This window comes from Chelonoidis abingdonii, chromosome 7 (assembly GCF_003597395.2).
Source record: "Chelonoidis abingdonii isolate Lonesome George chromosome 7, CheloAbing_2.0, whole genome shotgun sequence".
In the NCBI taxonomy this organism is placed as follows: domain Eukaryota; kingdom Metazoa; phylum Chordata; order Testudines; family Testudinidae; genus Chelonoidis; species Chelonoidis abingdonii.
In genome coordinates, this window is record NC_133775.1 from 25960765 (window position 1) to 25972922 (window position 12158).

Below are 12158 nucleotides of genomic sequence, written 5' to 3' on the forward strand. Positions count from 1 at the left end.
CGCATGAATAAGTTATAAATAAAAGTGTAGTTACTATATAAACTATATTTTCCCTTATATAAACCTCCCCTGAAATTAGTGTCTAGATTGAGTAGTATATGAAGTTACGAATTTATATCCAGGACCATAAATTGATATGGAATCCAGTGATCTCCTCTCAATTAGTTTGACACCCCTACTGCTCTAAGTCATCATACTTGTCAGTAGAAAGGAGGAGCAAAGATGATTAATGTTTTTTAGATGCACTGATGTGTTTTTAAAGTTCTCAAATTTCACAGTGATGGGTATATTATAAATAGTTTTGTGGGGCAAAAAGCATCATTTTAACAACCTAAATAGATGGTACTTTCCTGTCTAATTCTTGTAGACACACAGAGTACCCTGTAACACAAGCTCACAGGACATTTTACTTTAACCCTCTCTTTCATATTGTTCATAGCTATCTAAAAAGAAGTCAAGTTAAATCATCTCATCTTCATTTTAACTCAGACATTGGTTCAGAGATAAGTGGTTCAGCCACTTGAGTGAGGAAAGGATGAGGAATTTGTTCCACTCCCCCTCTCCTGCTCACTTTTATTTATTTATTTTTAAATCTCCAGAGAGTACAAGGCCAGAGGGGACCCTTGCGATCATTTAGTCTGACCTCTTATATTGCACAAGCTCTAGACCTTCCCCAAAATAATTCCTAGAGCAGATCTTCTAGAAAAACATCTGCTCTTCATTTAAAATTCAGTGGTGGAGACTCCTCCACAACCCTTGGTAAATTATTCCAACAGTTAATTACTTTCAGTGTTAAAAAAAAACAAACTATGCCTTGTTTCCAGTCTGATGTTCAAACTGCCAGCTGCACTATCATTTATTATTCTAAGGTGTATGCAACCAAGTCAAATCCACTGTACTAAGCACAGTACAACAGATAACTCATATTCAAGTTTTAAAGTTATATTTGTGCATGTAGCACAGAAACATTCTTAATTTCCAGGGCAAGGAAGCTAGGCACCATCTGTTCCCTAAATGGCTGTTTTGGAATAATTTATATATTCTTCATTAGGAAGCTAACTTAATTCCACAGAGCTGGCACGGGCTGGACTCTTCCCCACTTCCCCACAGTTAACTATCACATACTATTATTAGCTGTCTGCTTTCATGGGCTCAGTGCTATAACATGTCCCATGGCTTTAGGGCCTGAGGCCCAGAGCCCAGTTGCTCACAAAGCATACCCCCGTGAGTGATCTCCGCAGTCTGTGGTGCACAACTGTGTGTGGGAAGAGGCCCCTTGAAAGGCTTGCTGGGGGTGAGTATTTTCTGCTTGCTTAGACGACACTAGGGTAATAGGTACCTTACCCAGGGCGTCTCAGGTATTGGTAGCTACCTGCCACGGCCTCACCTCTGCCCAGCATGGCAGGTGCCACTTGGCCACAGCACGGTCTGTTTCGCTGCACAGGCCCCGTGCTTGTCTCACCTGCCAGGCTTCCTTGGGTCACCTGCCCCCGCCCCCGCCCCCGCCCCACTTCAAGTAACCGTGTCTGGGAGGCCGACCCTGGGGGAGCCGCCACGGGAACGCTTTGCTCCCGGGAGCCCCGGGTTATTTATAGCCGGTGGCGCTTCCATCCCGAAATAACCGCCGCCGTGGCTAGGCGGGCTGGCCCCATGCGGCGCGGCCGGGGGCTTGGCTCTGCCCCAGGCGCGCTGAGTCTGTCTGTGCCGGAGGGGAGGGGAGGGGGCAGCGGCGGCAGCGTCGGGACAGCTGCAGCCGGGCCGGGCCGGGCGCGCCTGGAATGCGGGCGCGGGCTGCGCACCAGGACTTTTATGGAAACTTGCAGAGCCGGAGGCAGCGGCGGCAGCCAAGGGGCGCTCACAGCAGCCACAGCCGCGCCGCCGCCGCCGCTCTCCAGCCAGCCCGCCCGCCCTCGGGATTAGCGTGAGCCGGAGCCGCGGGCAGGACCCCCAGGTAAGACGCTCTGCGGGGCGTAAAACTCCTCCAGAAAACTTCAGCGGATCGGCGCGGCTCCCGCTCCGCGCAGCCAGGGCGCTGTTCTCCTAGTCCGGGGCGCACGGCGCAGGGTTTTCCCCACCCAAACAATGCCCAGACCGACTCCTCGCCTCCCTGCGCCTCTGTCCTGTGCTGCGGCTCCCCCTTCTCCTCTCTGCCGCGGGGCCTGGCTCCGCTTCCCCCAGCCCGCCTCCCCTCCGCCGTGAGCCCCAGCTAGGGCTCCCCTTTCCCCTCTCCCGGGGCTCCCCCGGCGCACCCTTGGCTGCGCCGTCCGCAATCCCTGGCAGAGCGTCAGATATGATGAGATATTAAGGCCAGAAGGCGGCACCCCGTCGTCCAGCCTGACTCCTGCGTATCACAGGCCACCTCCAGCACCCGCACCCTAAACGCAACACCTGAAACGCGACCCAAGTATTACACCCCTGCCCCGGGGGAGACCAGGTCCTTGCAACCGCAGGCCCCCTGCAGTGACAGGGAAACGAGTAAATGCGATGCCTGTTTCGTTGTGATTCAGAGGGACACCGCTGAGTTTTGTCATCCCGCTGGGGCAGCCCCCCAACTTTCCCCTCTCAGGCTTTGAAGCCGTTTCAGCTGCCCAGCAGCACGCACACAGGGCTAGACAGCAGGAGAGCTGTGTCAGACACTAGCTCAGCGTTGGGGGACGCCAGCTAGAACAGTGCAGGCCTGAACAGTCGCTGTGACTGGACTGTTACTATACAAATGAGCGGCGCCTGATCTGAGGGGGAGAAATGAAGCAAGTCTTATGCACTGGCCCATGTCTCCTCATCCACAGCAGTGTGTGGGGACCCTGCCCTTTCAGGAATTTAACCTATTCCTGTTAAATGACTTGGGTTAACCTGTGTTTTGGGGGGGCGGGGGTTTCCGACTCCCAGATGTCAGGCTATAGTGAAAAGGAAACCTCTTAACACTTGCAGGTGTAGAACTGATTGGAGACTAGGGAGATGTCTACTGGAAATAAGATGCTGAGCTAAAAATAGTGCCAGGGTTAGTGGTGACAGAGTCCCTGGGTGAGGGGGTAGAAGAGCTGTCATCAGCCTATATCCCTAAATCTAACTCAGCAAACCAGCACTGCACTCATTTGCTTATTTTTATAATTGTGGTCACTGATGCTTGCTTCACTTTCACTAAATTTTATAAAAGGCACCTTTGGATAACATTATTATAGTCATAGCAAAAAAATGCTTTGCTACTGTGCTCCAATAAAGCACTGTTTTAGCCACATGTCCCCTTCTCTATGCTTTACGCACAGAAATAATTACTATCTATGTTATTTAACTAATTCTTTTAAAAAAACAATAAATAATGAATGTGGGGAAATAGTTGGTCCATGAAGAAGGGCTTTGTGTTTAATAGCAAAATAACTTATGACATACAAATGAAGAATCAAGAGGGCCTACCTGGAAGCAGTGATGAGTGAGACAGATAGACCAAAATGGTCTTTACTCCTTAAACTGTGACCCAATTGAAATCAGCAGATAGTGTAACTTATTAGCCTGTAGAAAAAACTGACAAGTCCTTTTAATGTTTTTTGTTAAATGCAATATGCCTGTTTAATAAAACTGTGATCTAGGCCAGTGTGAAGTGGTGGGGCATTTATAGCAACTTTTAATGTAAAATGATTACGGGTCTCAAATGCTGTAATGAGCTGTATTAGTATTAATTCAATAGTGTTTCAAAATTTTCAGTTTTATGATGTTTGTCTGTACAAAAGGAGCCCGGGAAAGAAATATGAATGGAGTCAGTAATTTGGGCAGCTAACCTTTTTGCTAAAATTGTTATTTTGATTGAGTTTTTAAAAATACTCTCTCTTTAATAGAGCTGTGTGTGCGCAAGCCATTTCTTATGTCTATCTCTCAGTAGTTTGAGTTCAATAAGAATGACAAAATAAATTCCTCCTTCCCCTCTGTTCTCATCCAAAATGTCTCTATAAGTTGCTTCCAAATGGTGCAATCTCTGATGTTAGATATATTTTCAGATAAAATAAATTTAATTATAGTTTTGTCTGCTTGGCTTTATTAAAAGTAATCTGAAAATGGAACATGTTTTATGAGTACATTTTACATTGCTTTCTTAAATGATCATTGTCAAAATGTTTTTTTGTTGTAATTTGTTGTAATTGAATTTTATGTTTGAGAATATATTTTGCAGATGTCATTTGTTCTGACATTTCTTTTAATGGTAAGGGAGATCTCTTTTGCTAATTGAATAAATATATATTTGTAAGAAATATTGTTGATAAAAGGTAAAAGTATTTTGAAGATTTGACAATGAGGAATTGATCATTTATATCTTGGAAATTTACAAGTAGATGGAAATATGTATTGGGCCCATACAGTTTGATAGCCATTTTCCTCATTGGAAGAAGCCACTATAGCCTACTGTGCTTAAACTCATCTCTAAGGATGTCTTGCTGAAGAGGAGAGAGTGCCATTTCCCAGCTGTTCCAGTGTCTGAAGTAAATTGGAACCTAGGGCATGGCTACACTTACAGATGTAGAGTGCTGTGAGTTAAACCCACCATCACAGAGTGCAGTAGGGAAAGCCCTGCAGTCTGTCCACACTGACAGCTTCAAGCGCACTGTTGTGGCCACATATTTGCAGCACTTGCAGCGGCATTAGGAGCGCTGCATTATGGGCAGCTATCCCAGCATGCAAGTGACTGCAACGTGCTTTTCAAATGGGGGTGGGGTGGGGTGGAGTGTGACAGGGAGTGTGTTGTGTGTATGTGGGGTGGGGAGAGTGGGTTTTGTGGGGGCTGAGAGCATGTCAGCATGCTGTCTTGTAAGTTCTGACAGCAGCAGAACTCCCCCCTACTCCTGCCTCTTTCTCTCACTCACAGCATTCCACACTAATGGTTGCTTTATCTCAGAGCAGATAAGCAGCTGGCTGTCAGAAATGGAGCTTTCAAAGGGCATATCCGCATTCCTATTGCGATTGAAAACAAAGACAAGAGTGGCCACTTGACTTAAGAGGATAATGGGACATTTCCGGAGGCTGATCAGAGCGTAGTAATGCAACACCTCACTCACACTGGCACCATGCCGCTCCAGTGGGAGCGCAGCAAATGTTATTCCACTCACTGAGGTGGAGTACCAGCAGGTCTGTAACCGTGGAGTCAGAGCGCTCTACATGCCTTGCCAGTGTGGACGGGTAGTGAACTAGTGGGCCCGGGGCTCCTTTATTGCGCTATAACTTCCAAGTGTAGCCAAGACCTTAGTTGCGGAAATAAAGATGGGTCAGACTCAGTCTAGGAAGACTGAAGTGATGGTTAGAAGCAGAGGAAAGCATTTCAAGGAGGAAGTAGGAGCTGCAACCTCAAGGTGTTATGCAATCTCTCAGTCCTGTTGACGTCAACTCTACTCCTGGCCTGTCCAACAGAAGCAGCAGCCAGAAATGCCTTTTATCTTTACTGAGCCAGGAGACTTCATCCTCTCCTTTCAAATGCAGGTGTAACTACAGAGATCTATCTATCACTTCTACCCTGGATTACTGCAGTGTGTTCTACCTGGACATGAGTTTGGGGTCTATATGGAAACTGTATCTAGTTCAACAAGCAGTGCCCTACTTTCCAGGAAGGGCAAACTACTGAAAGCAAATCACAACAGTACTCCACACTCTCCCTTGGATCCTTGCCCTATATGATTCTGCATTTCAAGGTCCTAGTCTTTATTTTTAAAACATCCTATCATCCTTCGTCAAACCGTCTCCATCACATCTGCTCCTCTGTTCTGCTGCAGCATCTGTAATAATGTGGAATGTTGTAGTTTAGGGCTGAGCATGTTGCTTTCTCACTCAAGAAAATTTGCTACCACCAGAAATTAGGATGAGTCAGAGTCTTGCAACATAAGGCCCAGTGTAAGGTTACCCAAAGTAGGCCTTCTCCCAGTAACAGAGCAGATTCTCCCCCTCCCCCATACATTTTTCCTGGAACATAGACCTTAAGATTGTTCCCCACTCTCTTAAACCCGGTGGGAACAAGAAGGCCGCTCTCTGTCATACAGAAAAAAGGTTGTCCTATGTTTGGACATAGTACTGAGATACTATGGTAATGGTGCTTATTCGAAATGTCTATCAGTATATGCAAAGCAATTACAATAGTCTGATTTACCATAATAATGTCTGCTAAGATTATTTCGCTATGATACTTTAGCTGTAACGTAGTCATGCATGTAACTTTGAGCTGTAATGTGAGCACCTTCACTTTATAAAACTGGATTTTTAAAGTTTAAAAGTTTGGGAAAAGAATAAATATCATCTCTGTTCAGTGGGAGCCTCTGGTTTAATTACTGGTTGATATTCTAGACACGCACATCAATTTCATGTAATTTTGAGGGGAAATAATTTCTCTTATGTAAAATATGCAAAAATATGAGTTGGTTTTGTAGTGAACGAATGCAGAATAAGATTCTAGGGGTGAGATCCTAAGCTGGTATCCAGTTTCAGCTCCATTGAAGTCAATGGAGCAATAGCAGTTTACACCAGCTGAGGTATCATGCTTTCAGTATCTGCTTTGTGCAGAGGCTAGTGGTAGTTTCAAACTAGGCTTTATCTTGCTATATTTTTAAAGATATGGTTTTAGAAAGTTATAGTCAGGTGATAAGTAGGGCTCAAGTGATGAACAATGAGCAGGGGGAATGCTCCTTTCCTTTGTCCTCTTCCCAGCTTTATTAAACTCCAGTTTTTATTAAATATGTTAACTAGGACAACTGTACTTTCTTGTCCCTAAGAGACTTGACCACAAGTAGTAAATTTCCAAGTCTCAAAAGATTGTTTTATAAGTAGGAAGCCATCTTCTCTGTGGGTGGGTCATCAAAAGGAGACAGATGGTAAATGTAAGACTATGCTGTGAAAATACTTGTTTATACAGTTGCCAGTAAGACAGTAAGTAAGCCTATTAGAAAGGGGAGTTATTGAGGAACTAGATATGTTGTTTTCAATCTAGCTTTCTATTCCTGTATCTGCTGAAAATAGCACTTTATTTAGGGGTAGAGTCCCAAGTAGGTCTTCTCCATCTATATCACCTATATGAGAATGTTCATTAGTCTGTTGCTAAACATAAGTTTCCATAGTTTCAAACTAGTATAACTAAATTGCTTCAAAATAGGAAACGAGGACAGTTACAATCTGCTTTAGGTCTTCTGTTAATGATAGACAATATATTTTAAAATGAAATCTAGAATAACTTTATTTGATGAAGTCTATGCAACAGCTTTTGTTCAGTTAAAGGGTGGTGTAACTCTTACATAAGTGGGGATACATTAAGTTTAAACAAACTTTTCAGCTTAAGAGTTAACAAAGAAGAATCAAATTTTTGCTGTCTTGTAACATCTTTCTATATTTATTTTAATTTTGTCTGAATAGCAGTGATTTGTGTGTGTGTGTGAGAGAGAGAGCGAGAGAAGTGACCCAATTATACCTGGTAAAGAGCTATCATATAGTTGGTCATTTCCCCTCCACCTCCATCTTAGAACCAGTAAGAAGTAGATTGTGTTTTTTAAATAATCCTGCACAGATTCAGCTATTTTCCCATAGCAGCTAAACCAATAACATTGCCTAACCTGTTTCCTAATTTCACGTCTGTTACTGTTTTTGTGATATTCATCAAACACTATAGTTAAGATTTCATTTTTAGCCTATTGAGTAACAATCTTCTCCATTATATGCAGACAAGCCAGTCTTATAATGGGGTTTCCTCTGTTCTGCAGCTCCAGGGTCCAGACCTGTCAGTCACAGAATCGAGGTTTGGCTTCCCCTCCTGGGAAAACCCCTACCTAGACTGTTTATAAAGACTAAACATAGTCTAAGAACTTTGATTAACAGTGTTAAAACATTCGACTAATATTTCCTGAGATGTACCTTTACCCCGCTGAACTGAAGTGTAACTTTAGATGTATATCAGTTAGAGAGGCAATGAGATGACAAGACTGACTAGTCCAAGAAGCAAAATAATCAGGTAACAAATTCATTTCTCCATCATATTCAGGTTTGTCCTTCCAACTATGGGAATGCTACAGAAGGGAAACCCTGTGGGAGGGCTCCAATAACCAAAAATATGTACAGAAAAGTTGGAACGGTATTGTGATATCAAGGAAGCAAACTTTCTCTGAAAAGCTGAGATATGATTGTTATGCACGACCAAGTATACAAAGAAGACACAGCACCCATTGACGAAGTAAAAATACATAATGCCTATGTACATTAGGCCTCTGCCTTACCAGAGAGTAAGCCTTGCATCTGTTGCAAGGACTTGCTTTCACTGGGACACGCTTCCTTCCAAATTGGGATATATAACTGTGAGACTTTTAGATGCAGTAATAGTTCCCCCTAGCCAAAGGAATTAGTGAAGGCACTCATAGCAAAATGCCCTCTTATTTAGAAGCAGCATAATATACAGAGACTGTACTGTTTGATTCTTTCCTAGTGATAAGGCCAATCTGAAGGATCCTTCATCTAATATTGTGCTCATGAGGGGTAGCTTACTTATGTGTAGGTCCAAGTAAAAACGTATAAAGGGCTTATTTATATAAACAGTTAGCATGCAGCAAGTTGGGGTGTAAATCTACCTCAGATTAGACTGGGGTCGGCAACCTTTCAGAAGTGCTGTGCCGAGTCTTCATATATTCACTCTAATTCAAGATTTTGCGTGCCAGTAATACATTTTAACATTTTTAGAAGGTCTCTTTCTGTAAGTCTATAATATATAACTAAACTATTGTTGTATGTAAAGTAAATAAGGTTTTTAAAATATTTAAGAAGCTTCATTTAAAATTAAATTAAAATGCAGAGCCCCTCGGACTGGTGGCCAAGACCCAGGCAGTGTGAGTGCCACTGAAAATCAGCTCGCATGCTGCCTTTGGCACGCGTGCCATAAGTTGCCTGCCCCTGGATTAGATTGTCACACATGGAGTGTCTGCGTGGAGTCTGTTGCTGTGCATGAAAAGTTCCATAGTGCTTTGATCTGCCCCACTTGGAAATGGTGAAGAAGTAGCTCTGTTCCTTTCTTCTGAAAGATCCTAGAGGGTAGTATCAGACAAATGCTCTCTCAGGCATCAAACAGTATTCAGTTTTGTCACTGTTTCTGTTCAGGTTTATAGGATGTTATTAGGAGTGCAACTGTGGGCTAAAATGTATTTAGCATGCAACATATGTACTGCTTTATATCTTCATACACCGCTACCTCGGTATAATGCACCCAGTATAACACGAATTTGGATATAATGTGGTAAAGCAGTGCTCCGGGGGGGCGGCGGAGAGGAGGGCTGCTATAACATGGTAAGATTGTTTGACTCCCAGGGACAGCATTATATGGAGGTAGAGGTGTATCTTCTGACATAGATGGTGGAATATAATGATTTACCCAGCATCAAAAAGTAATTGCAGTAATTGGATTAGAGCCATCTAGCTGTGTGTGAAATTTAGATTAAGGGTAAAGTGATACTTATAGGATGGGGAAGCAACTGGAAGAAATGGCACTAGAGTTGCTACCCATCTGGTTTTTACCTGGACAGTCTAGTTTTTGACTTCTGTTTCCGGGTGCCATTTAGGGTTGTAGGTGCCCGATTTACTTCTACTGCTACTTCAAGGGCACCTTACACTACCTTCACAAACCAGGTCCTTGAGACAATCCAGCAAGTGAAGGAGGTGGGGCCTCAGAGAAAGAGGTGGAGCAGAGGTGGGATGGGGGGTGAGGCCTCAGGATCCGATTACCAGGAATTAGAAAGGTGGCAATCCTAAATGGTACTTATATCAGTGTTCCCCCTTACAGAAATATGCCTGCCATTTTTCAGGCTCACAACATGGAGTCTTGCTGGATCTGCATCTGGATGGTCAAATAGTAGTAGTTGCCAACAGTGTTTTTCCAACATGTTTTCTTAAGTAAGAAGATTGCAGACTCACTGTAGTCAGCCGTGCCTTTGTCAATGTAAAATTGAGGTGTTCAGCTAATGGTAGCTTCCCTAGACTCTCTCAAAATAGTCTTGAACATCTATAAGGCCCAAATTTAAAAGCATTTTTAAATATTCAAAAACCTTTAATGGAGCTGAGGGTGGTACATAAATGTAATACAGGGCCGGTGCTTCCATTAGGCGACCCTAGGTGGTCGCCTAGGGCACCAGGATTGGGGGGGGGGGGGCATTTTGTGCGCTCCCCATGGGAGCTTCCGGTTCCGCTCCTGTCGCGCTGCTGAAGAAGGACCTTCTGCCGACGAGCCGTGGAAAACAGCGGCAGGCAATTGAGCAGCTCAATGACTGCCACTGTCGCCTGCGGCATTTCGGCGGAGGGTCCTTCTTTGGTGGCACGATGGGAGTGGAACCGGAAGCTCCCGCGCGCCCCATGGGGAGCGCACAAAATGCCGCCCCCAGTTTTCTGCCTAGGGCACCAGAAACTCTGGTGCCGCTCCTGATGTAACGTGCTACCTATGCCAAAATCTACATAGTAAGCAGTTGCATTCTGTACTAGCTGCAATTTCCAGAGTATTTTAAAGGGAAGTCAGATGTATTAAGGCGGTGGGGAGTATGTCAGCTGACAGAAGAGTAGTGCCCTGTGCAAGGTCATCTTTGGAACCCTCTTCCTCCAGAGCCTAGATTTGGTGACTTTCAGGGTACACTGAAAGGTCCGTCTGATTTCCAAAGATTTTTTAGGGCAAAGGAGAACAAAAGTTGAATAGTTGTGTCAGTTTTTGAATGTTCTTAATGATTGTTTTACATTTCTGTTAAATGCTTGTGGTAAAAACTGATTTAGTTGTATTTATTTATATTTTAAATATAACACATGAATGTGCTAGTTCCAAAGCTGCCAAATCAGAAACCAGATTGGGGTGTCATGTTTCTTTTCCTGACTTTCCCAGGTGGATCTTGGATATCAAGATCCACCTGGAAAAATGGCTTTAACCAAACAGAACAGGCCATGCTTATTACAACAGGGTTGCCAGTTGAGGACACTAAGAAAACAGCATGAGATATACCCTAAAACAAATGCTCAAAGAGTAAACTGGCACCTACTAAAGTTTGCAGGAATCCAGATACCAGAAAAATGTTTGCAAGAAGCATCTAGAGCATTTCTAGACACAACAGAATTAGAACATGCTATCACCAACTTACAGATAGGCAGTCCAAATGGAAACTACAGCTGATTTGAGTACTTTCTGTGTTTTTATTCAACAATTCACATAACTCTAAACTCACGTGCCTGCCTTTTATCAGTCCATGAGTAGGGTATTTGGTATTATTAATGTATGAACTTTCATTTGGGAAGGCTGATAAAAAATACTTGGTTTAAGATTAGTTACATTTGGGTTCGTTAGAGGTCCCGATCCTGTCAGAGGATATGTACCCAACACTCCTAATGAACTGAAGTTGGTGGAAAGTTTTTTGTTCTTATAAACCACAGCAGAATCACTGTGCCTAATTACTCTCACACACTGTTGTTTCTTGCTGTTGTAACTACTGTGGTCTACAAGACCATCCGTTAGCATATCAGAATTCCATATTAGTCTAAGATGTAGCATCCGTAGGCATTTAAGTTTCCAGGATAATTTTTTTAAATGCTTTATATTGAAAACTAGTTACTACTTTATGAAGCTGTAAAGATCCACATTTATTATTAAAATTATTTATTCATGAGTAAAGAGATGAGTAGGGAGCTTACAGCCTGCTTTAGTAGACCTTTGTTAACTAAAAGTCTTATTTCCATAGATTTTAAAGTATTGGTCACTGTAATAAATATATTTATATCCATCATCATCAAGAGCTGAGAAGGAACACTGGCCAGCTGAAACCAGCTGTTTTAAAACCCAGATTCAAGTGCCTGTGTTCCTAACACCATCTTCATTATTAAAAAAAACTTTAAACATTGAAGTCTAGATTGTTGTAGGAATTGTTCTGCTTCTTGCATTTCAGTCATTTCGGGCAATGAAAATAGACTAGCCAGGTTGATATTCTGCTTGCTTTTAATAGCATTGCAGTGTTTTGTTGCTTACAAATACTGCAGAGAAATATTTACATTTATAAAACTATTTCCATTAATGATTTTAAGTTAAAAAGCTAAAATATAGAATAGTGTTTAAAAAATTATATAACAAATTATAGCAGTTTCATGAAGAGATGCCTCGGCCCCAATCCAGCAATGAGCTAAGCATAGACAGACCC

General features: G+C 43.0%; 1 protein-coding gene across 1 annotated transcript in view; it reads left to right on the top strand.

Annotated features, from left to right (window-relative positions):
• Nucleotides 1–1840: 1840 nt before the first annotated feature.
• The window catches only part of NEXN (nexilin F-actin binding protein), a 48369-nt gene continuing 38051 nt past the window's right edge, over nucleotides 1841–12158 (top strand). The window contains exon 1 of the mRNA XM_032802499.2: nucleotides 1841–1951. The gene's annotated coding sequence lies outside the window, so the exon portion shown is untranslated. The remainder of the gene's footprint in view (nucleotides 1952–12158) is intronic.